Source organism: Eulemur rufifrons, chromosome 28 (assembly GCF_041146395.1).
Source record: "Eulemur rufifrons isolate Redbay chromosome 28, OSU_ERuf_1, whole genome shotgun sequence".
Classification (NCBI taxonomy): domain Eukaryota; kingdom Metazoa; phylum Chordata; class Mammalia; order Primates; family Lemuridae; genus Eulemur; species Eulemur rufifrons.
Genome location: NC_091010.1, coordinates 34710043 through 34735216, shown reverse-complemented (window position 1 = coordinate 34735216; position 25174 = coordinate 34710043).

Genomic DNA, 25174 nt, shown 5'->3' with positions numbered 1-25174 from the left:
CATCATCAAAGACTCAATGTTATTCTCTGTGATCCCCAGAATAGTGGCTTGTCCTCTTGGACTGTCTTCCTTCATGATGCCAAATTGTTATTGAAGCAAGGTATCAGATACAGTTTAAAAGTTTAGAGGTGAATAAGATCAAAGTGAAATTTCCAATATGTTGAGGAAAAGAAGCTTAGAACCTAGAATTTTACATCCAGGCAAACTGCTATTCAAATATGAGCACATAACAATAATATAATATCAGGCATACAAGGCTTCAGAAATTTGCCAAAGTTCCATTAAAAATAATATTCTGGAATTTAAAAAAAATAGCTTTGTAAGAAGTACTTAAATAAGAGGAGAGACAAATACAGGAGATGCCGTAAGACACATATCAGATAAAATTGGTCATATATCTTCGTAAAATTGTAGCCAAGACCAGGGTCTAGAAGTAGACAGAATAGCCTAAGAGAGCCAGTTTCGTATACCTAGGTCCTGTGTACTATCTGTGAGCTGGAGAATATGATGTACAAGTGAAAGTGCTTCTATACATTATTCTGGATTTTGTAGGCAAGACCAACTAATAAAAAGGGTATTTTAACAGTGGGCCTTTGTATCTTCTTTTTCTTGACAAGGCCATCGTTTCAGAGTTACGTATTATAGATCTCTGGATACAAAACTTGAACACACACGAAACATGAATTCAAAGTCCTTGTCCTACTTGTAACTATTCCTATGTTTACTGAAATAACTGGGACATAGTAGTTAATATTTGTGTAATTGAAATGCAGGATTGACTCCTAGGAAATTATGAAGTCTTTTTGTTTGGTTGGCTTTTTTTCTCCCATCTTCTCTTTACTAAATGGTACTCAAGGAAAAATATGTCACATTTTAAGGTTAATATGTCAAATTCACACCCTATTTACAGTTTGGCTTTTTCATTATCCTTTTGGTGAAAGTGTTTCTGATAGTCTTGTAAGTCCAGTGGGTAGTTTCTGAGTGAATGAAGATTCAGCCAGGCTCAGCATCATGGCCTATTGGTGTCATTATGCAGCTCATTACTGCTTATTACCCGATTGTAAGTAACAGCAGACATACTTATGTGGACATGCACTCCTTCTAATTGACATTCATAACTCTGTCATATGAACATGCAAAACTCATAAATATATGAGTTATTGTCAATAAAATTCAATAAACAATTAGTGAGCAATAACAATTTATCTGACACTTTGCTAGATGCTGATAGACAAAAGATAATATAACAGTCAATAAAACAGAGACCCCATCTTTAAAAAAGCTCCTGGTCTTAACAAGATAGATGTGTGAACACAAAAATATATGTGATATCATTATTGTAACTATGTCCCTATTTTTTTTTTCCTAGCCATATTTTCAATAGAATGTAAGTAAGCTTCATCAGAAAAAATACTAGGTTTTATTCACTGCTATATGGCTACTGCCCAGTTCCTGACACATAGTGGCTGTTCAGTAACATATTTTTGAATGAACAATAAGAAGTGCTATGAATGTGCAGAAGGAGAGACAGTTCTGGCAGAGTTAGTGAAAAACTTTTGACAAGGGAAATGAAATTTATGCTAGAGTTTGGAACATAATTAAGAAATTTCCAGATAGTAAAGGATAAAAGGGAAGCACACTGCTTAAAATTTCCAAAGCGTGGGAAACAGGAGGAAGTGAAGAGTAAAGAATGTAACATGCCTTATATATATATATACACACATATAATATACATATTTACACATATATATGTACAGTCGTGCATCACTTAATGATGGGGATATGTTATGAGAAATGCATTGTTAGGTGATTTTGTTTTGCGCAAACATCCTAGTGCACATACACAAACCTAATACTAGAAGATATAAACTGCTACACACCTAGGCTATCTGGTATAGCTTATTACTCCTAGGCTCAAACCTGTACAGCATGTTACTGTATTCAGTACTGTAAGCAGTTATAACACGATGGTAAGTATTTGTGTATCTAAGCAAAAAAGGTACAGTAAAAATATGGTATTTGTGATGAGGCACAGTAATCACTATAGTTCTGTGAGCCACAGTGAAGCCATCTTGTATGCAGGCTAGCGCAGCCATCTTGTGTATGGACTCACTGTTGTGTGAAGTTGAGAAAAGAATACATGAATAACAGAAAAAAAAATTTATACAGTGATTAACTTGTAAGTGATTGTTTAAAATCATTAGGTGTGTATAGTTACATTGTACTATGATTGGCAGTTCCTTGGAAAAATGTTCCTTGGATGTTCCTCAAAGAAATGTTCCTTGATTTAACAGTTGCTATTTGCTTCTATAAGTTTGCTTGCTTATGAATTATTGTAATCAACACGTTCTGAGCTATATGTGTATTGTTAGTATTGTTAGTGGTAAAGGTATATAACCCCTGCCCACTTTAAGATTGGGGCCATTCTCTGTCTCTGGACTTTCCCAGAACAGGGGTGGTCGCTGGCCAGCTAATAAAGACTACTAATTTGGCTCAATTCAGTCTTTAGGTGGTCATTTCTCTCATCTTAGGCTATAACATTTGGAGGCCCCAGCGAGATCCGCCCTTATACAGGGCGCTTGGTGACCACTGGTTTCTGGGACCTGCTGTGGGGTCGCGTGCCTAGCCTAGGGGAGAGCTCCTGAGAGATGTTCCTCAGCCCCAGGCAACAGCCAGACCACGCTCTGGCCGCCGACACCCCCAAATTAACCAATTCCCTTGGACGAGTCTTCTAGATTTACACCAGTGAGTGACTGGTTTGTCTGTCTTTGGTGGGCCCATTCTGGTGTTCTTTTGGGAAGGCTGGACACAGCTAAAATCCCAGGAACAAGCCCCAAGGAGTGAGACGTCACTCAAGGTTTTGGTCATTGTTTTCGGACTTGGAACGCTGTTTTGGCCACGAGGCTGAATCAGCAACCATTTGGTACCATGCCAGGGAGCTTGGTTTTTCCAAAAACTTTAGGATTTTGTTTCATGTTGGTTTGAATGCTCGTGGTTGATTCGTTTTATGTTAATTGTTGTCTAGATACTAGTATATGTTGCATTAAGAGTGCCACCTCCATCTGAGTAACGCAACCACAAATAGTGTTATTGTCTTGTCTCCCCTCCCGACTGTCACCTGGATGAGAGATGTGAGAGTATTATAGCCCCACGGCTGATTAGCTACGGGGTTTGAGAGGGTCCTAACCTGGGGTTCTGTGGCGACGTCCTACAGCATAACAGTGACTCACCCTCTGGAAAGAGCGGTGACCTGCCCAGGCTGTATACGGGAGCACCTTCAGCCAAGATGTGCTTAAATCTCCGCGAGGGGAGCAGCCAGGCTGACACCTGAAAGTACACCCCACCCTATGTGAAAGTCTGTCTGTGTGTCTCCGTGTCTTGTCATTGTAAAAAACTTTATAGCATGAAAGAGTGTACAGCAAATCATGCACAAATTCCCTGTGCCGGATAAGTTTAAACTGATCTGATAAAGTGTTGCTCTTATTGTTACAAAAAGTAACTGTGAAAAACAAAAGAATTTTGCCACCTCGTCGGCGCCTGTTTCACCTAGCAACAACTCTCATTTGTCTCCTTCTCCTCTTAGCCAGTAAATCTACTAATTTCTCCTTCTCTCTGTCACCATGCTAGTCTGTTACCTATGGATTATAAAGAATTCACTGTAAAAACTGCCCTCTATCCAAGGGGGGAACCACCTCCCGCTCCGGCGCTGAGTCACTGGTATTCTTTTAGCCCAGCTTATTGCCCAGATTGGCAGTTATATTTATTAACCACAGAACAGGGTCAAGGAGTGCCTTTGTTGGTTTCTCGACAGCAACTACCGACCACCAAGTACGGGCCAGTGTTCTTGAGGACTCTCCGGAAGCTGCCGACACCTGCGCTGGTACCGCTGTGAATTCTGTGGCTTCCTTTAGCCTTTCCTTGATTTTACTTTTTTCATGATAGGTTTAGTCTACTTGCTACCAGGCTTTTTGGCCCTGGTGTTTGGTATAGGACTTTATGGCCTAGCTCCTAAGAGAATGGAACAGGTTCTGTTGATGCTGCTATACTAGACTATGATAGGCTTGGTCCTCCTTTTTAAAACTCTTTGTCGGTTACCCTGTTTAGACTTTTGCCCTCGATAGTCCTTGTGTTTCAGAAACACGGGATCAGGTTCCTGGCCTCTGTAAGGCAGTCACCAGGCAACGGGCTGGGACCAAAGATTCCTGAGATCTAAAGATTATTCCCTTTTTTCCTCAAAACAGGTCAATCAGGGTCATATAAGAATTGCACGCCACTTAATGTTTTTTGGAAAACTTCCAGAAACTTTCAGGGTGATCATTTGTATGCTTTTTAATTATATCCATTCATTTATACAGATGACGACCCCAGCCTCAGCCCCAGACACACAAGCTTTGGTGGCAGATTTTATAGGCTATAAGCTGAGACAGAAGGACTATGTCTGTGAAACTGGCCCAGAGAAAGGCCCAGCAGCTGATTCGCTGCACCGAGCCATGCGGGCAGCTGGAGATGAGTTCGAGACCCGCTTCCAGCGTACCTTCTCTGGTCTGGCGGCTCAGCTGCATGTGACCCCCAGCTCAGCCCAGCAGTGCTTCACCCAGGTCCCCAATGAGCTTTTCTCGTGGGCGAGGGGGGTCCAACTGGGGCCGCCTTGTGGCCTTCTTCGTCTTTGTGGCTGCACTATGTGCTGAGAGTGCCAACAGGGAGATAGAGCCACTAGTGGGACAAGTGCAGGAGTGGATGGTGGCCTGCCTAGAGACACGGCTGGCCAACTGGATCCACAGCAGTGGGTGCTGGGCAGAGTTCACAGCTCTCCATGGGGACATGGCCCTGGAGGAGGCACAGCATCATCAATAAAAACAATGCTGATGGGGGCCATAGCACTGGGGACCCTGTTAGCTATAGGGGCCTTCTTCACTAACAAGTAAAACAGTTCCAGGGCCAGGTGGGGCTAGGTACGGCCCTTAAAATAGAGTAAATGTTTAGACAGGCATAAAACAGGGATAGACAAAAAAGATGATATATAAAAAACATATACACAGAAAAGCTGCTAAGACAGACCCTGGCCCTGATGGGCAACTCCACGGATCCTGGTTAAATACAACATGTCTTCCCCTCCACGCGCCCAAAGTGGGACCCAATGAGGAGCAAGGTAAGGGGGCTCTCGATCGGTATCGCCAGACTCTGCTCGGGGGCATACAGGCCGCAGCTAACAGGCCAACTAATTTGTCTATGGTAAACAAAACCATACAGAGACCTAAGGAGTCTCCGGTGGTGTTCCTAGAATGCCTTTTTAAAGCTTACTGCCTGTATACTCCCATAGACCCGGAGGCACCAGAAAACAGACGCGCCATTAATATGCCTTTTCCCACTTCGTCCGCCCCTGATATTAGAGAAAGCTACAGAAAATTGAGAGATTAAAAAGTACTGTCTGAGTTAATAAAATTGCCCAGAAGAAAATAGACCGGTTGCATACTTGTCTAACAGTTTGGACCTGTAGTATCTGACTGGCCAGACTGCTTGTGGGCCATTGCTGCAACACCTGTCCTGGCAAAAGAAGCCTCTAAGTTCACTTTGGGGCAGGACTTGTGTATCATAACCCCTCACTCAGTAGAGGCTCTAAAAAGCCCACCTGAAGAATAATGGCTTTCCAACTCATGTATAACCAAGTGCTGTTGCTAGATTCCCCCCAGGATTTGCTTCCTGAAGACAACCGGTCTAAAATCTACTGCTGGACGATGAACTGGCAGAGCCACTGCATAACTGCCATGAGATATTAGAGTCACTGGCCAATCTGAGAGCAGATCTCACTGATCAGCCATGGCCAGACCCTGATGAAGAATTATACACGGATGGAAGCAGCTACGTGTCTGAAGGAGTCAGGTATGCAGGGGCAGCTGTGGTCACTGCTGACCGGGTTATCTGGGCACAAGCTTTGGGACATGGGACTTCAGCCCAGAGAGCAGAACTTATAGCTTTGACCCAAGCCCTGAGGTGGGGAAAGGAGAAGACTGTTAATATCTACACCGATAGTAGATACGCCTTTGCTACAGCTCACGTGCATGGAGCACTCTATCGAGAATGGGGCCTCTTAACCTCAGAAGGCAAGGAGATAAAAAATCAATTTAAAATATTGGCCCTATTAGAAGCAATCCGGTTACCAAAAAAGGTAGCTATTATTCACTGTAAGGGGCATCAAACCACTGATTCCCCAGTGGCATGGGGAAATGCGTTTGCTGACACAATAGCCAAAGGTTGCAAAAAACCAATGGGGCCCCTCCACATTCTCCCTGTCTTGCCAGAACGGCTCTTACCATGTTCTCCAAGCTACACGGAAGAAGAAGTTAAAATTGGAAAAGCTCTAAAGACTAAAACTGATGCAACAGGCTGGGAAATTCTCCCAGATAACAGGGTGTTGGTCCCTGAGAGCCTGGGGTGAAACTTAATTAAACAGATTCATCAAAGCACTCACCTTGGATGCACGAAACTGACTGAGCTTCTTCAGAAGGACTACTATATCCCCCAGCTTCATCGGATGGTTCGGCAAGTAACGGCAAGATGCCCCACCTGTGCGCAGGAAATCCAGGTAACGGCATTAATCTTCCCCAAGGAACTAGGTTATGGGGCCAAGCCCCAGGAGAACAATAAAAACTGGACTTCACTGAAGTGAAACCAGGTAACTATGGATACCGGTATTTGCTTGTGTTTGTCGACACTTTTTCTGGATGGGCAGAAGCTTTTCCTACCAAGTCAGAGACAGCACAAATAATTGTGAAAAAGTTAGTGACTGAAATTGTCCCCAGATTTAGCCTCCCATTAGCATTGGGGTCCGACAATGGCCCAGTGTTTATCACCAGAACAACTCAATTGTTGGCCCAGATGCTAAAAATTGATTAAAAATTACATTGTGTCTATAGGCCTCAGAGTTCAGGGCAGGTGGAAAGAATGAATAGGACTTTAAAGAAACACTAAGTAAACTAAAGTTAGAGACTGGCGAAAACTGAGTGAGCCTCCTTCCTTTTGCCCTACTAAGATCTAGATGTACCTCTATGTAAAAGGACTGACACCCTATGAAATCATGTTTGACCGATCTCTCCCTCTCATCCCAAAATTAGGGGAGGAATGAGTCGAGGAACTAAGGGACTTGGTACTTCTTAAATCCCTACAGGCTCTCCAGTCGAGCATGAAACACAACCACGAAATGATAAAGACAGCCCACCCCAGGCCTTCTAACCTTCCTCCTAAGCAAACTATATTCCAGGTGCAGCCTGGGGACCTTGTGTGGAACAAGAAATTGCAACCAGCGACCTTGGAAGCAAGGTAGATCGGATCACTGCCAATAATCCTTTCTACATCCACAGCCATTAAAGTCGCCAGCAAGCGTCATTGGATTCATCATTCACAAGTCAAGAAGGCCTCACCAGAGCAGCAGTCTGAGACATGGAGCATCCAGCCATCCGGAGATTCTCTAAAGATAAGACTGTCTCCTACATCTATTGGTTCCTTGTAATTCATAGGACTGTGGGATCACCACATCAACCTCTAAACTATACCTGGGTGCTCGCCCGAATGGTTGATGGAATTATGGTGACTCACAATTCTACCATATCACAGCCAGTTCTTCATTTTGGCCTTTGTCAGCTGTTTGAGTGTAACTCTTTACAGATGGGGCAGAGAATCCGAAGCCTCCAATATTATGCTTGCCCCTCCACTGGGCCCCCACATTGACAAGTAGAAGGCCATTACTATTGTGCCAAGTGGGGTTGTGAGACACTGGGCTCTTGGAAAAATAAAGATCCAGACATCCAACTAGTGCATAAGCAACCCGGATGTGACACTTTAAATTCATGTAATCTCGTGTCTATCACAATCTCCCATTGGCAAACTCAGGATTGGGCCTCAGGAAAAACTTGGGTCTTCTGGCTGTATTCCACAACAGGGGGCTATCGGGACCCAGGAGTCTGTTTTACTATACAAAGAGTTGGAGCTGTCAAACTTATGATCCTCCAAACTCACTGTCAACATATTTGTAACTCTCTTATTGTCCTTAACAGGACCTTTAGTTTTGTTTCCCCTCACCCTGTTAGTGAGTCCATGTGTTCTAAATTTCCTGTTGGTGTACATATCAAAAAAAAAAAGAAAAATACAAAGTGTTAAGCTCATGGTATTGTGTACCCATTATCACCATATGTGTGGAAATAAATCAAAGATTTGATTTCACGTGAAAACCAGTGGGGAATGTGATGAGGCACAGTAATCACTATAGCTCTGTGAGCCACAGTGAAGCCATCTTGTATGCAGGCTAGTGTCTTGTGTACGGACTCACTGTTGTGTGAAGTTGAGAAAAGAATACATGAATAACAGAAAAAAAAAATTTATACAGTGATTAACTTGTAAGTGATTGTTTAAAATCATTAGGTGTGTATAGTTACATTGTACTACGCTTGGCAGTTCCTTGGAAAAATGTTCCTTGGATGTTCCTCAAAGAAATGTTCCTTGATTTAACAGTTGCTATTTGCTTCTATAAGTTTGCTTGCTTATGAATTATTGTAATCAACACGTTCTGAGCTGTATGTGTATTGCTAGTATTGTTAGTGGTAAAGTTCTATAACCCCTGCCCACTTTAAGATTGGGGCCATTCTCTGTCTCTGGACTTTCCCAGAACAGGGGTGGCCGCTGGCCAACTAATACAGACTCCTAATTTGGCTCAATTCAGTCTTTAGGTGGTCACTTCTCGCATCTTAGACTATAACAGTATTACAATCTTTGGAGGCAACCATCAGATATGCAGTGCATCACTGACCAAATCGTCATTATGCACCACATTATTGTCTGCCAAATAAAGCCATGTTTCAAGAACATAATTTTGACTTAATTTGGAAACGCTCATTATTGGTCCATTTCCCTTCAGCTTTGGCTCCCTCCCAGTTTTCAATCTCATTCAGGTAGGTTCAAGAGTTTCCAAAAGTGATAAATGTGCACCCTCACCTATTTATCTGCCCACTAGCTTCGTCTACAAAAATCTGGTATCATTGTACTTCCTGAGGACAATGGGTGAGGTTTTTGAGTAAGAACTGTGATACTTTTCTCCATACACTTAAATGTGAACTATAATATTATCATTTTCTTAATTTAATAATGAGGCATAATAACAAATTAAAGATAATCATTTACCTGCATGAGGCTCGCTATTTCCCTTTTGTGAAGGGGATTTGTCTTTTGAATACATGCAGAATTATTATTTCTGGAATGTATATTTAGAGACATTTCCTCTACAGAATGAAGTTTCAACTAATGAAGTTGGTAATGGGAATTGGAACTATCAAGTATTTACATTTTTTGTACAAATGTGAATTACATTATACTAGTGATGCTAATGGGATTTAAACATATTTATTCTCAACATGATCTTAAATCTCTACATGATTAGCCTATTTAATCAACAGAATCTGCAGTCTCATTAGAGTGTGTTTAATTCATTCTTTATGAGTGTTATAATTTGGCACAAATGTAGTGAAAGAAAGGAAAACAGGCATATTTCTAAAACCAAAGTGCATCATCTATCTCCTCTGCTGTCATAAATTCTTCTATTTCCTCAAAAAGACATTACTATATAATTGTGAATGATGGTTGGCTCTTCCATTTAAGGGCAAATTCCATATCTTATTTACATTGGAATCAATTAGATCTTGCACAGTCTGTGGCTAAGTGGGAAGAATGAATGAAAATAATAGAGTATGATGTAAATATTAACAAATCTTCCCATTCTCACCCCTTTCCTTTTCCTAGAACATCATTAAAGGGTGGCTTTATTACATTATCCATAATGTAATTTTACTTATAAGACAGTAAAAAGAGGCAAATGTAAAAATCTGAACATCACAAGCCAGTTTATATGTGATTCTCAATAAATCATAAAAGGATTCAATGGATTTTCCGATGTGTTATTTCAATCTTGTTAAGACAGAGACAATGAAAAAGAAGGGTAAATTTAAAAGTTGCTAGGCTAAATTAATGAGTAACGAAGTTATCATTTGATGTTTTTAAAATATTTTAAAGACTATTCTTGACAATATGCTTATTTGATTAGATGTTATAAGAACTTGTTGATTAAATAAAACTTGCAGGCTGGGCGTGGTGGCTCACGCCTGTAACCCTAGCACTCTGGGAGGCCAAGGCAGGTGGATCGCTTGAGGCCAGGAGTTCGAGACCAGCCTGAACAAGAGCGAGACCCCGTCTCTACTAAAAATAGAAAGAAATGATCTGGACAGCTAAAAATATATATAGAAAAATTAGCCGGGCATGATGGCACATGCCTGTAGTCTCAGCCACTCAAGAGGCTGAGGCAGAAGGATTGTTTGAGCCCAGGAGTTTGAGGTTGTTGTGAGCTAGGCTGATGCCACGGCACTCACTCTAGCCCGGGCAATAGAGCGAGACTCTGTCTCAAAAAAACAAAAACAAAAACAAAAACAAAAAAAATAAAACTTGCTCTATGATTATAAATGTCTCACTAACTAGTAATGAAAATGTTTTTTTCCCTCGGCCCCCCAAAAACTTTTTAATAATTATGGTTTTCTTTGTTGAGTGTTTAATAGGATACAGGCGTCATCTTATCATAACATAAATATCAATATAGATACCATATACAGATATATTTAACCCATTAAACAACACAAAGAAGTGTTGTTTAATTCCCATTTTTATAGTTTAGAAAACTGAAATTTAGAGAGTTAAAGATATTTGCCAGAGGTCGCATAACAAGCAGATGAGAGGAAGGATGCTAATCAAGGTAGTTCACTTTAAAAAGCTCATTCTCTTAATAAATACCAATTCCTGACCTTTACTTTCATTCATTTATCTAGTAAATGAGGAATTAAGGCAAGGTTATTTTTAGACAAGGTTATATTTTAGACAATAATTCTAGAAATATTTCTTAAGCATAAAATTGAGAGAATGAGTAGTTTTCAGAAATACTTCATTCCCTTTTATGGTATTTTTCAAAGGGTTGCAATTATAATTTAATTGTTATAGTTGAGCAACATGTTTTGACAAATGAACACAAAAAAGAACATTCCCAAATATCTAGATATGAAATGTAAGGCTATGATTAGGGAATTCAGAGTCTTTTAATAAGCCTGAGTCATGGTTATAGGTTAGGTGAACAGAGATAACCCTCGGCATGCAAGCAGAGGCTGGATTGTTTGGGGAAGAAGCATAGGTCAGTTTTGTGAGTACAAGTCTAAGAAATCTGGACTTTAGAGTAAGACCAGTGGGAAGCCATCAGCGACTTTAAGCAGGGAACTGATAGTATCAGTTTTCAATTAATAATCAAATTTCAACTAATTTGTGGCACTGCTTACTAGACAATAGTCAAGCAAATTTTCTGATAAATACTGTTTTATTTAACTCATAGGTATGGATTAGTCTAGAAGTAGAAGAACATAGAGGGTGACTGGCAGGATGTGAGAAAAGAGATGAACAGTGCTTACTACATAGATCCTCATTTTCCCTATCTAAAAATATTGAAAAGTGTAGACATTTAAATATTTTCCCCAGATCCTTTAGATAGGTTTAATGTTGACTAACGCTAAGGTCCACTATCCACCCTAGGCTTACCTCATGCTATTTTTCTCTACAATCCATTTCACAGGGAAAATAGAAGCCTTTGGCTCTTTTATGCTGAGCTCTCTCCAACCCTTTAGATAGATTGTGAGAGGAAGCGTGAATTGCTGTAAAAGTGGGCCACAAGGGAAGCATACAAACAGAGCTGGGTTTCCTCTCTCAACTTCACCTCATTTGCCAAGGGTTCAGTACTTTTTTTTGTGACACTTGACTGGCGTTTAATATTGGAGAAGGACAGATTTTCCCTTCCACCCTACATTTAATACCTCTTCTTACAGAGAAGTTTTTATTAAAAATGTAAAAATACATGTAAGTGTGGTGTGTTTCTTGTCCAGAGGTTTCACAAAAATGCTTTCTTCTTCTCAGTGAAATATATTTTTTAAAATAAACAGATAGAATACAAGTTAACCACTGAATTACATAAAGTAGTTTACATTATTTTATTTCATCCACAAAATTATACAGCTGATTTGTAAACACTGACCTCAGGTGACTAGAAATGTTATAAGAAGAATACAAAAAGTCTCTGTTAAAAGACTTTTCTAAATTTTGCAATGAAGTCACCATTCGTTCAACAAAATATTTTCAGAGCCCACTGTACATGCAGGATGAATGTAACATAATTCTCCCTGGGAAGAGCTCTTAGCCTGGTGGCAGAAGATAAATACATAAATGAATAATTGTAAAATAAAGTGATACATAGCCTGCTAGACTCAGAGGGAAATACAATTCTGTTTCCCTGAGTCAGAGAAAGCTTCCCAATAATGGTGACACTTTGAAGAATTAGTAGGAGGTAAGGGAAAAGGACACTTTCCTGTAAGGCCGAAACATAAACAAGCACACTTGTCAAACCTCTCATACATTCTGATGTTCTTTTGAGATGAACAACCTAGTACAAAAATGCAGGTAAGAGGAAGAGTGGGAGGAATGGAGAGTTGCATCAACACTTGAAAACTAGGAAAAATATCAATCTCCCATAAATTTTATCCAATTTCTTCATGACGTAGTGTAGAAAAAGGATCTCAGAGGGGACTACAGGGCAGTCTACTCTGAGACCCACTCTGAGAAGTATGCTGGTAAGAGGAGAACAGGAGGAATGGAGACCAGTGTTACCACTGAAAACTAGGAAAAATATCAATCTCCCAGAAAGTTCACCCAACTTCTTCATGATATAGTGTAGAAAAAGGGTCTCATAGTGGACTACAGGACAGTGAAATGTATCCATGTACAGACAAACACAGATGACGAAAAATACTCAACTTACATGCCCCAACTGCAGGGATGATAAGGTTGTGTTGTCTACCCTCTCCCTATGCCACTGGGTAGCTAAGGATGGACATTCTTGAAGGAGAGAAAAAGAAGGGACCTATAATTATTGCATTTTTTAAAAATTTCTCATTGTGTAATGAAGAGCCTTGCGTATAATAGACCAACATATATTTACTGTTTATCTTCCCATTTGCAGAAGGTTTTAGCCTCACTGTTCAGCTTGAAATCAAAAAGATCAAGTTTATCTTGCCATTCAGTCCACAGGAGGCATATAAACTCTAAGCTTGTGAGAGGGTCTAGTAGTTACTACTTTTCCTTCCCTGGGTGTACTCCTGCCGGTTTATGTGTGAATGTGTAATCTGGCACTGCGAATCTCAGCTGCCACAAAGCAGTTTACAAAACTGCTTCATTGAAGATTTATATGTCGATTGCCATAATCCTACCTGACAGTGTGTGAAAAGCTATGCCTAACAAATCTCTTAATGTTGGGTCAGTGTCCAAATGCAAAAGGAATAGAAGCAAAAAGTCTACAATTACTTTACTTACATTTCACGAGGTCAGCCTGGGCATAACTAACCTCTGTAAAGTAGGTTGTCCTTTTCCCAAACACTCTAGGTGAAGTTAGGCAGAGAAAGCCCTTGTAGTGGAAATCTCTGAATCAGGATGTCTATTAGTGAGCTAGAAGCACTGCTAACATACATATTAGCTACAAGGAATTGATGTTACCCACACTATTATTTGGAAGAGTAGGGTTTTTATGAAATTTTAATTCCTGTAACATTAAGGAGAAAAACATGAGAGTGAAAAATATTGAAAATAATATAAGGAAGACAGTAAACAAGGATAAACCATTACTTATCTAAAAATTCAATGCATTGATCAACATTATTTTGAAAACGGTTACTGACAATTTAAAAAATGTCAGTCTTAATTTATGAAAGAATAAGGCATCAATTCATAGACCTATAGAAGTTTCTTCAAGTAGGCACAATAAAACTTTTCTTTTACACGGACTATATTTTACAAATAAATCCAAAATGTATTTTTCATGGTATGTTTCTGTGGTCCCCAACTCCCAGGGCCGCAGGCAGGTACCAGTCCGTGGCCTGTTAGGAACCAGGCCGCGCATCAACGCTTGAGCTCCGCCTCCCAGGGAGCCCACCCCGCCACCCCCACATCCCCAACCCCCTGCCACGGAAAATTGTCTTCCATGAAGCCGGTCCCTGGTGCCAAAAAGTTGGGCACCACTGGTATCTAATCAGTACAAAAGTCTGGATTCTACCAATAACCAAGGTACGTAGAAATGGGTCTATGTGATAATGAATCCCTAGCTGAAAGCTCATCTCCAGAGAAGGAGTTGAACTATAATAGAGTGCTTGAAATGCAGATGCTCCTATCACATATGTGTGAATTCTCATTCAAATATTCTCATCCTCCATGGTGGCCCAAAGCCATTAAACTCAAATTCTGGAGTCAGACCATGTGCCTCTAAATCTTTGCTTCACCTCTTATTAGAAACGTGATGTAATATTGAGTGAGAATCATAAGCTTGTGTACCTCTTTCAGCTCACATTTGTAAAACAGAAATAATGAAGATAGCATTTTCATTTTCATTGTGAAGACTGTGTAATTTAATGTGCAATGACTGGCAACTTATTATATGCCCAATAAGGGTTAGCTATTGTTCTGAGAGATGATTTAGCTTACTGAACAACCGCAACCGCATTTAATCTTTTTTTTTTTTTTTTTTTTTTTAATCCTGGGGTTCAGAAAGGAAAGAAAGGCAGGACCTGTGACATTCACAGATGAGTAACAAAAAAGGACCACTAAGAGAGGTACCATTCTATTTTAATAGAATGCTGCCCAGAAAGGTAGGACGCGGGAGCAAAGTACTCCTGAGTGGGGAGGGAATAAGTGCCATCAGAAGAGGGGAATCATGGAATAGATAATGTACTATAATCAACGTTGGAAGACAAATACTTTGCTGAAAAAAATAAACAGGCTCCCAGGCTTCAGAATCGTGCTGGAATCTTTGTATTCTATTCAGAGGTGCGGTACCCAGTAGGCCACCTGAATAGCCACCCTGGCACCCTATGGCAGTTGTACTTACAAAGTCCAGCTTTCAGAGGGTCAACTTTTGCCCCATCAAATACTTCAGTGAATATTTCCAAGGAAATCTGAAGGTTTTGAAGCTACGGTATTTACGATAAGTGATTTCATCACCAGCTGTGAATCTATTCTCCTCACGACAATGAGATGTTACAGCTCAGAGGTTTGTGTGATTCTCTGTGTGATCGACAGAGCGTTCAAAAGTCAATTGCTTATTTTTAGTAAAATATATGTTCAGTTGAATTGTGCTCAGCCAGGAAAACCTGGCACTTTATCAAGGACCCATCATATACGTGGCACTTTACCTGTAAATCCATCAATCCCCATCAACTAAGTGATGGATCCCAGTTGATAAATAATCACATTACTCAAGTTGAGTAGATTTGGGAGTATGATTGGAGAAGATGGATTAAAAAATATGAAAGAGAGCATGAATAGAATGTCAATTCCTGAAGATGAAACAGTTAAGTGGAAAGAAAAAAAAAAAGGCAGATGCGTTTTTGGTTTTTGCAGAAATGACTCTTAGCCACACCAACTCAATATTCAAATTTTTATGTTTCTTAAAAGAATAAGTTTTACCTGGTGTTCAAAAGTACAAATCTTTCTTCTTTTAATGGAGAGGTGATTACTGTGGTTATTCGTACAAAAAAGTAGAACAAAGAAACCTAACAGAAATTGGGCAAAGTATATAAACAGGAAAATCATAGATGAAGTAATGGAAATTGCAAATGAGGACATAAAAATGCTCAACCTCATTAATAAGTAGGAAAATATAAACTAAAATCACAAAATATTTTTTCATCTTCTTTTATCATACTGTCAAAAATTTTAAAAATTTGATAATATACAATTTAGGAGGACATGGGGAATTAGAATTCTCAGACACTGTTGATGGGGGAAAGGTTGATAGTCTGACCAATAAACCAATAAGGATGTACAAAAATAGATATGCAATAGTTGCTATTTTATTATAGAAAAGCAAACCAAACTTTCAACGAAAAAGTCATTCACTCTTGCAAACATATAAATTCACATAATTCAAAAACTGTAAAATTATTAGCATTGACTCACAAAACCTCCTATGATGCATAACAATTTCCTTCCTCATCTTATCATTTTATTGTTCCTTTTGCTAGTATAAGAACATTACTTTCATTTTATTTAGACTGCCCTGAGTTTTTTGTGCAAAATATGAGTTCATTTCAATTATTTATATTTTTCTAAGTTACTTTTTATGATTTATCTGTCCCTGATGGTATGTTTAGCACCTTTCAAATTAGTCATGCTAGATATTTTGTTAAAGGCCAGGTTTTCTCTCTTCCAGATCATTAATTAGAATATTAAATATGTTAATTTGCAAAGAATTGTTCCCTGGGGCATCCATTAGTACCTTTGTTCTATGCAAGTTAAATTATAATGAATAAAATTGTAAACAACAAGCCCTATTTTAGTTTTTATTTAGGAGAACAATGGCAAAAATAACAAATCTAGATAATTCTATATGCTCACCACATTTAACATAAATTATACATATATAATTGTAATATATATAACATTGAGGGAAAAAATCTGATATCTATGCTATAGGTACAGAAAGTATTCCCAAAACACTCTGGCCTTATTTTTAAGCTACTCTATAACTTGTTTGTTAGATCAATTCTTCTTAATGATTTTCTTAATGATATTAAAAGCTTAAATGATATTTAAGCTTCTCTTTTCTGGTTATCAAAAACAATACCACCTATCGTAGAAATTTTCAAAGGTACTAAATATAGAAATAACAAATGGAAAAATAAAACTATTGTAAACCCAAGTAGAAAATCATTCACTTCTTATAAACAAATGATTACTACTTGGATGAAAAATCATTTGATAGGAACATTCCACCATTAATTACTTTTTCAACATAGTCAACATATGTCAAACCTGATATTCATCTTTGGCTGACATACCTTTTTAAAACAAAGATATCAGAATCAAGTTCGACCTCATGCTGGTGCCATGCTGACCCTGTTATTAAGTATAGCAGGGGATCAGAATGAGGAGGGACTGCTAAAAAGTAAAGAGAACTCAAACGAATATAATAGTACATATAATATAGAATACAATAGCAGCTATGTTGAATATATATAAAATATATAATAGATACTACTCCTGGAGGTGAGAAAGAGCACCCAAGGAAGACTCCCTTTCCTAGTCCTGAGATCCAGATAATGTTGGGTAAGGCATAACCTTGGCTTTCTGATAACAGAGAAGATGCTGTGATGTCCCATGGGCAAAATGTGCTAGAAATTTGCTGTCTGAAACTTGCTGTCAATTTGCCCTCTAGGGAACTGGCAAAAGCTATTTACAGGGAGGTGTCTCACTGGAAGCACTCTGGTATGAAATGGCCTTTGAGAGAATTCTGGAGGAAAGCAAGGCCCTGACTGCTCTTTATCTAGGCCATTTTTCAGGGTTGGGCTGCAGTGAGCAGTTTTGAGGCATGCTCAGGAATTTGGGCAGATTTCCTTTCTCAGTATGTTCTTGGCTGAATTCAAAAATCGCAGGAATATGACACTCCATCAATCATTCCAATCAATCTGACTACAGAGGCTAGTACTAAATATGTTACAGAGCCCTTAATTAAGGCTACCATCATCTGAATTCCAAGCATCGTGACAAGACCACTCTGCAGTTTTGCCTACAATTATGCCCCCTCTTCCCCAGGCTTTGGGACTTAGACAACTGTAAATACATTCCAGAGGCGACCAGAAGGTCTCATTTTAGATAGACAAGTTAGATTCTAAGGCCAAGCATTTATCTAACATGACCTATGCAAAGGGATTGAGATTGACTTGCTGGTCTTTGATGTCATTGACAACAATTAAGGAAGCAATAAATTGGCCACAAAGAACCCCAGTTATAAGGGATACTATGGCTGACACTCACCTGTGTTGTAAAATGTGATTTGGATCACCATCCTGTTGTTTCCGTGACGAAACAGTATCACCAATAAATTGCAGACTTCATTGTTATTTATGGTTTCAGGAAGAGCAGATTAATTTAGGACCAGCCATGTTTACACACATTTTTCTGTTTTTATGGCACGTCGACAGGTTACAAACCCAGCTGAGGGTCACATTGCCAGATGCAGTTGCAGCTTGATTTAGGCAGTGGTATGCCTCCTAGTCCCCGTTCAACTCCTAGGGTCTAATCCCATGTAACAGGGTTGTTGCTACTCCTCCTCTGCCACTGCAAAAGTGGTGTGTCCCATTTCAGTACTGATAACTTTACCTTTTCTCTAATCACCTCCTATTTACACTCAGAATTTTCATCCAGAAGAGTCAGAAGCAAGAAGGACAAGGTCGTTTTTAATCCATGTGGCTGAATCAGAATTAAATTGGAATCTTCCAGGCTCCTTTTGGTCATGCTGCCACCCAAAATGTAAAACCAGGCTGGCCTGAGGTTGCTTTTAGGGTAAAAACATAAACATTGAATCCAAGAAATTTAAAATTTAAAAATTTTAAATCCCAAAATTCAAAATATATTTCAGTAGCCTCCCAAACACCTCAAAACAAAAGTTTTTGCTCATGATTCAGAAAATAGCCAAGAGGAGATGACCCTTTCTGGGGGGACAGCCATATTTAGTAACCAAACTATCTTATTAAATGTGCGAACCAAGAGGAAGTTAAAGAGGTAGAATTAGGAATATTTTTGAGTTGATTTTTGACGAAGTCATCCCAATGCTCAACAATTCCAGGTGCCTGTTGGTGACAGGGAGCACAGATTGTCCATCAAATACATTTACTATTGGATCATTATTGCGTAGTCACTGTAAGAAAAGGAACAATATTGTCAGATTGTGAATGGTCCAAAAAACCAGAAACATGACACAAATGAGTTTCAGGGGACACAAAATCATGTCTAGAATAGACCAATCAGGCTGGAATAGTAGCACTATAACCTCAAAAATGTCAAGAGTGGAGAGACCTTATCTATCGTCCTCAGAGGCTGCAAAAAATATGATGTGATCAATCTGTGGGGAATGGCCCCACGCACTGGGCCTCCTTTATGGTAAGATGAATGGAGCAACTTTGGACAGGAGTCAAGTCTAACCTGTAACAATGAGTTCTATATCAGGATTATAGATCATCAGAAAATGGAACCATACCATGGGTAGCTGATGTTAATTAGCCAGACAGTATTATCAGCTTTTTGATTGTTTCCACACTTTGTGGCCCCACAGAGGGGTATCTTTTACCTTTAGCCTAGAATCTTCCTGCCCAAGAGTCAACAAAAAATGGTGTAAAAAGCCTTATTAAGGAGAATGTTGGCCAGAGCTTTGAGAATGACCTTGAGTTCTGCCCACTGAACTGACCACATTAATTGTCAGTTCTGCATTGCTGGCATTGAATTTTAACACCTGCAGAAGCCCAGTGGATACTGTCGTGTTTCAGCTTAGCCAACTTCACTGAACCATGTCTGTCCATATATTTAGAAGAATCTCTATCAGTTTAGGGCCTCATTGAGCCAGGGGCTTATTTTTCAGGTGGGTGTTGGTGGATATGGTTTTCCCCAGGAAGGAAGTTGACATTCCTTTGTGTAAGACTAAGATGGGACTAGACCATGTCAGTTGAATATACCATTTTCATTCGACTAAGCAAGGTCTGTGGAACCCTTTCTTTGTTAGTCATCAAGTCTGAACAGGGACATTAGGACAGAAAGTCACAAAGCCTTCATGGGTCAAGTGTTCAGTTACCAAAAAACAAAAAAGAAAAAAAAAAAGAGGAAAGGAAAGATATACCTGGAAACTGCATCAGGCAGGTGGCACTTCTGTACTGAGAAATAGCCTCTGAAACTCAGGCAGCCACCAAGTCTTCAATTAAAGCTGTTCTTTTTTTCCTCTGGAATTCTCTATTGTTTTTGTCAGATGAGGGTTGGTGGGAAGAGTAAGGGGAGGATTAGCCTTAGAAAGATGGCTGGGGGCTTGAGAGCCTTGTGTTTTGTTTGTCCCTCTGAGTTGGTGCCACCTCATCCCTGGTATACCTTCTGACACTCCCAAATGCCTTGGCCCAGACATCTCTTTTTTAACATCTCCCCCCGTGCATATCATCTCCATTGCAGGCCACAGTGCCACCTCCATGTTTTGGTGGCTTTCTGAGAATACAGAGGTTGTGGAAATTTTTGACTTTTGCCAAATGCAAATATGAAAGTTAAAGATGTTTTGATCGTTGCATTATCAATTTAATATTACTGAGATTTCCATGATCCTAGCCTACAGGGATTTTTGACTTAAATGAAATTTTGCTAATTCGATGCAGCACTGTAGGCATGAGATATTTCAATTATCAATGAGAATTGAGACTACAAATTTCTAATGTAAAGCCTTTTCTAATTAATATAAATTATTATTGCCCCACTAAAAACTTTGCTAAAATCTTCTAAATATTCTCAGCGCTTATCTTCCTTGAAAAGTTAGTTTCTTGTCTTTTAGGAGGAATCCTGCCTGGATAGTAACATGGGAGATATGTCTAGAAAGATAGATTGAGCTGTATTCTAGAAGTTGTTGAATACTAGATGATATTGGATTGCGTTCTTTAAGCAATTAGAAAACACAGAAACACAGAACGTCTTTTAAAATAATGTTAGATGGCAAATTTATATTTCATTAATATCACTATGGCAGCAAATTAAGAGTTTTTTAAAAGAGAAAAAATTCTACAACAAGGAATTCCCATTAGGAATCCATTGGGCTAGTCTTAGCCAGATATGTTGAAGCGTTAGGTCAGGGATGTAGCTGTGGAAATATGGAAAAATTACTCCTTTGGGGGTATATTAAAGAAAGATAAACAGAGCATGGTGCCTGTTATTTGCATAGGAAGAGAAGTAGACAAAGCAGAGTGACAAAAGTATGGATTCCTTGAAGGAGAGTGGAGCCATTACAGGAATCAGGATAGAGATGAGAAACAATATGCTTGCTAGGATTTAAGGAAGAGAGGGTAAAATACTCTCCCTTTAGAATATGCTAAATTTGACGTTTCTGTGCAACTTTGAGAAGAAATGTCAATTGGGAGAGTGAGTGCATAATTTATCTACCATCCAAAGTGAAATTAAGGATTATGCATAGTTAATATCAATTTGCATAAGTCCAGATTATCCAAGGCAAGTTGAAATATATTGCCTTTCCATTTTTTGGACATTGTCTGACAGTTGATCTCAGCAGAGAGATTATAATTGACATTTTCAATCATAGGAGTCAATGGTAAAAACACACTGGAAAAATGTGGCATTATAATTATATTGTATATATTTCTTCATTTATAGAAATTGATACACTGCTTCACAGTTTACTAGGAGTTTTCTTGCATGTCACTTGATTTGATAACTTAGACCTATAAGGCAAGCCAGAAGGAGATTTCATCCTGCAGTGGTGGAGTATATCTGATTGTCCTCTTTTCCTTCAAAATATTTCATACTATTTGTATAGTAGAATAAACTATAAACGCCATGAAGGTTTTTCTTATTCCACTTAGAAGTATATCCCAAACACCAATAAATGAATAAAATATCCAATGTGAAAATCTATCATTTTGGAGGCTGTCAGTATGCAAATTATCTATTTTGAGTCTTAAAAATTTTTTTTCTCCCACATTGATTGCATCTTTGAATCTATTCTCTGAGATGTGTATTTCTCTGAAGGAGGAAGAGCAAAGATTTGGTGACTGGAAGCAGGAAGAAACCTAAAATTAGATTGTGTTGTGGCATCAAATGGAATTAGAAACGTTGAACATGTATAAGGACCTAAGAAAATCATTAGGCAGTAATTTTGAAAGTCCTTAAGTCTATTTCTCAGAAGCAAATAAAATGAAAAAGCTATGCCCTCCCTCATGATTGCTATAGCACAAGAATGAAAAGAAAAAGTGTCCTTATATTTCTACAGCTGATTTAAACCTTTTCAAAATCCACTACCCAGATGCTAAGAGGAAAGATTTAAGTTTTTCAATTAACAAGGTATTAATTTTTTCTGGCTTAATCAGTCCATCCTTTAGTAGGTGCTTATATATTGAGCTCCCTCCTTTCCTCTCCTCCTCTTCCAGTTCAGGATGGTGTCTGGATATGCTGCAGAGCTGCTAACTTTTTGCTCATGATAATGTGGAAGCAGAATTTTGGATCCAAGTATAGCTATCGCTACCTTCTGGGTCCTTTCTGGCTTCTGATGATGGTTTTTCTTGTCCTTTAATCACTGTTCTGCCTGCAGACCTATGACGATAAAGTCTTCAGATACTGAACTTGTGACCTGCTTTCTCAGCTTGGTCCAGCAGTTGTGACCTTCCCTCCTGACTCACATCTACCTTAGCTCCTGCTGACACTACCTATCCCTTGGAAGTCTCTCCGCAACATTTGCCTGTGCCCTAATCCTCTTTGTAACAATTAAGTCTTGCCATAATGACCTAGCTCAGGGCCCAATAAGGCCACAGCCTACGCCTTCTCATCTCTTCCACATTCTTGCACAGAACTTGAGGGAACAGCTGTGTATCTTCTGCATAATGTGCGATTGAGGGTGGACTCCCACGAGCTAATCTCAGGCTTGTGTCTTCCTATACAACTACTGACCTTACTCTGGTCAGCCAGTCCATGTTGGCAACCCCCTGACCCATAAAAATGTCCTCAATGTCATAAATGACCCAGATAAAAAAAAACTCCTGTGTTCTAACTTGCTTCACCATTCAGAGACTTGGGGGCAAGGGTGGGAAAAGGAGAGGGGAAATGTGTGTACATACATGTTACCACATTATATTCATAATCCACCCAAAGATGGAATAAGTAGGTTTTCTATTTCTTCTTCTTGTCTAGATGATATTTCTCCCTATGTTTATTCCTTTCTTTCTTGAAGTGATTTTCCCCCTGCATACTTCCCTCTGCTTATTTATGTGGTGTCTACTATATGCAAGGGCTGTTTTAAAAGCTTTACAAAAATTAACTAACTTAATCTTTGTAACAACCCAAAAGATAAATACTATTGTTACCCTGCATTACAGATAAAGGATTTAGCCAGGTAGTAGCATGACCATGTGGTCTAGCTCAAATCTAAGATTACTCACGATGCTATACTTCTCTGTTAGGTGGTTAGGCAGAATGAGAAAACATGAATTACATATGAATGACAGGTTCATTAATTTAATATTTTCAAAATATTATTTAAGCTCCTTTTTTGTTAAGTTATCCAAATGAATAGGAGGATCTGGGAAGATTATAAATTCCAAAGATGGTAAGAGAGATGAGATAGAGGAGAAATCCACAGTATAAAAAGAGGTAGTGCTAACTTAAACAGGACAAAAGAAGAATATGTAAATAATACTGAGAAACGGTCCGTGGGCTCAACAACAAAAAGGCTCATTAGTGTATTTATTGGTAAACTGAAGTTTGAATTCAGGACTTCTATGTTGAAATCTTCTCCTCTTTCTCCTTCATAACTTTTTCTTTATGAATTTTGCCTTTCATTTCATATACATTTCTCAAGTGATCGTCTCTCCTATTTAGATTTAAGTGATTGCCCTTTGTCTATGTGATAAGATGGAAATAGGTTCATTAATGATTTAGTTCTTGCATAATATCTAGGCTTATCTTTCCACTTCCTGACACCATCCCTCTCCACTGCATTTTATGAAAATGTGAAATTGAATTATTTGTAGTTTTTTTAAATACATAATTTGATTCTCTTATATGTCTGACCTTTGCACAAAATGATCTTTCTGCTTGGCTGACAACCTCCTGAATTCTCTTGGCCTCTCTTTGTCTCCCATTGTATGTAAGACTTGCCTCTTTGGCCACTTTCTATTATCTTTTAGGCATCATTCCTTCTGTAAAGTATTTCTTGGCTTCCCGAGAAAGTTTCTGTGTTTTTTTTTTTTCTGAGAGTGAAAGTAGGTACTATTTAGTAATTGCACTAGTAATACACACCTAAACCAAGTCCATACTGGCTCGTGAAAGCCAATTACTAAATTTTCAAGAATTTGGCAAGCTGGCCATTAAGACATTAGTAGCTTGAAATCAACCATGATGAGAGTATTTATATCACAGAAATCTGCAAACACAACACATTGTTTTCTTTGTTTTGTTTTATTTATTTTTCTGGAGATCTAGTTTAACAGTACATCAGTGGAAATAACACTATCTATAGTTCAAATATATGAGCATAAAATGAATATATACTGGACATAAAATGAGTATGTACTGAACATAATTAGGCTAAATTAGGCAAGCAATTAAGGTGATGTCACATTCTTCATATTTTTTCTTACCTTATAAAAAACTATTTTATTTGTTTAAAATAGTTCCCTAAATTCAGGCTTGAGCTTCAAGGGGGAAAAAAAAAATCTGTATTCTGAAGAAAGAGGTCTGCGTTTATGTACACCATTATCAGCAAACGGCAGAGCAATAGGGCTGTGAAAATTGTAGACCTTTACAACCTGGCCTTTGATGAATGACTTAATTAAAGTGGGATTAATATAAATCTTTTGGCAAGAAAGAATGCTAGTGAAAGTAGAAAATATTCTGACAGTCTGTCCTTCCAGCAGACATTGTAGGAGGCATTGGTAACAGGGCAACAGAATCAGTGTAAAACACTTGACGATCTTCTGGAGAAAAGGCTGATGTTTGCAAGCTACATAAGAAGAGACTGAAAAAGCAAAGAAATACAATTTGAATGGCTACAACTAAGCCAATATATCATATAGTGTACTTTTTATAAAGACTCTTAGGAAAAATTTCTCTCAGGTTTTGGTAACAGGCAAAGCTGACTTCTCTTCAATAATTGTTTTCTAACTTTATGCACACTATGAATCTGGTAACTAATCCTATTTTCGTTTTTGATCTGACAGCTGGGGAGATTAGAACTATATTTGTGGCCTAAATAACTAATGTATAGAACCAGGGGTGCTTAAATCTGGATGCTAATCTAAGCCCTACATTTACTCTTCCCCTATCTTTATTTTCTCTTTGTCTCATTCTTTCAACCTTATTTCTTCTTTTGTACTCTATGCATTTTTGTAAATCACTCTAAGACCTTTTTGTTCTGAAATGGGTACAAATAAATAACACAGGCAGGAGGTGAGCACAGCAGCTGGCTCTGTAAAGCACAGTTGCACTTGTAAATCTTGCTTGTTTCAAGGGAATATTGGGCCCATTATTTCGGCTT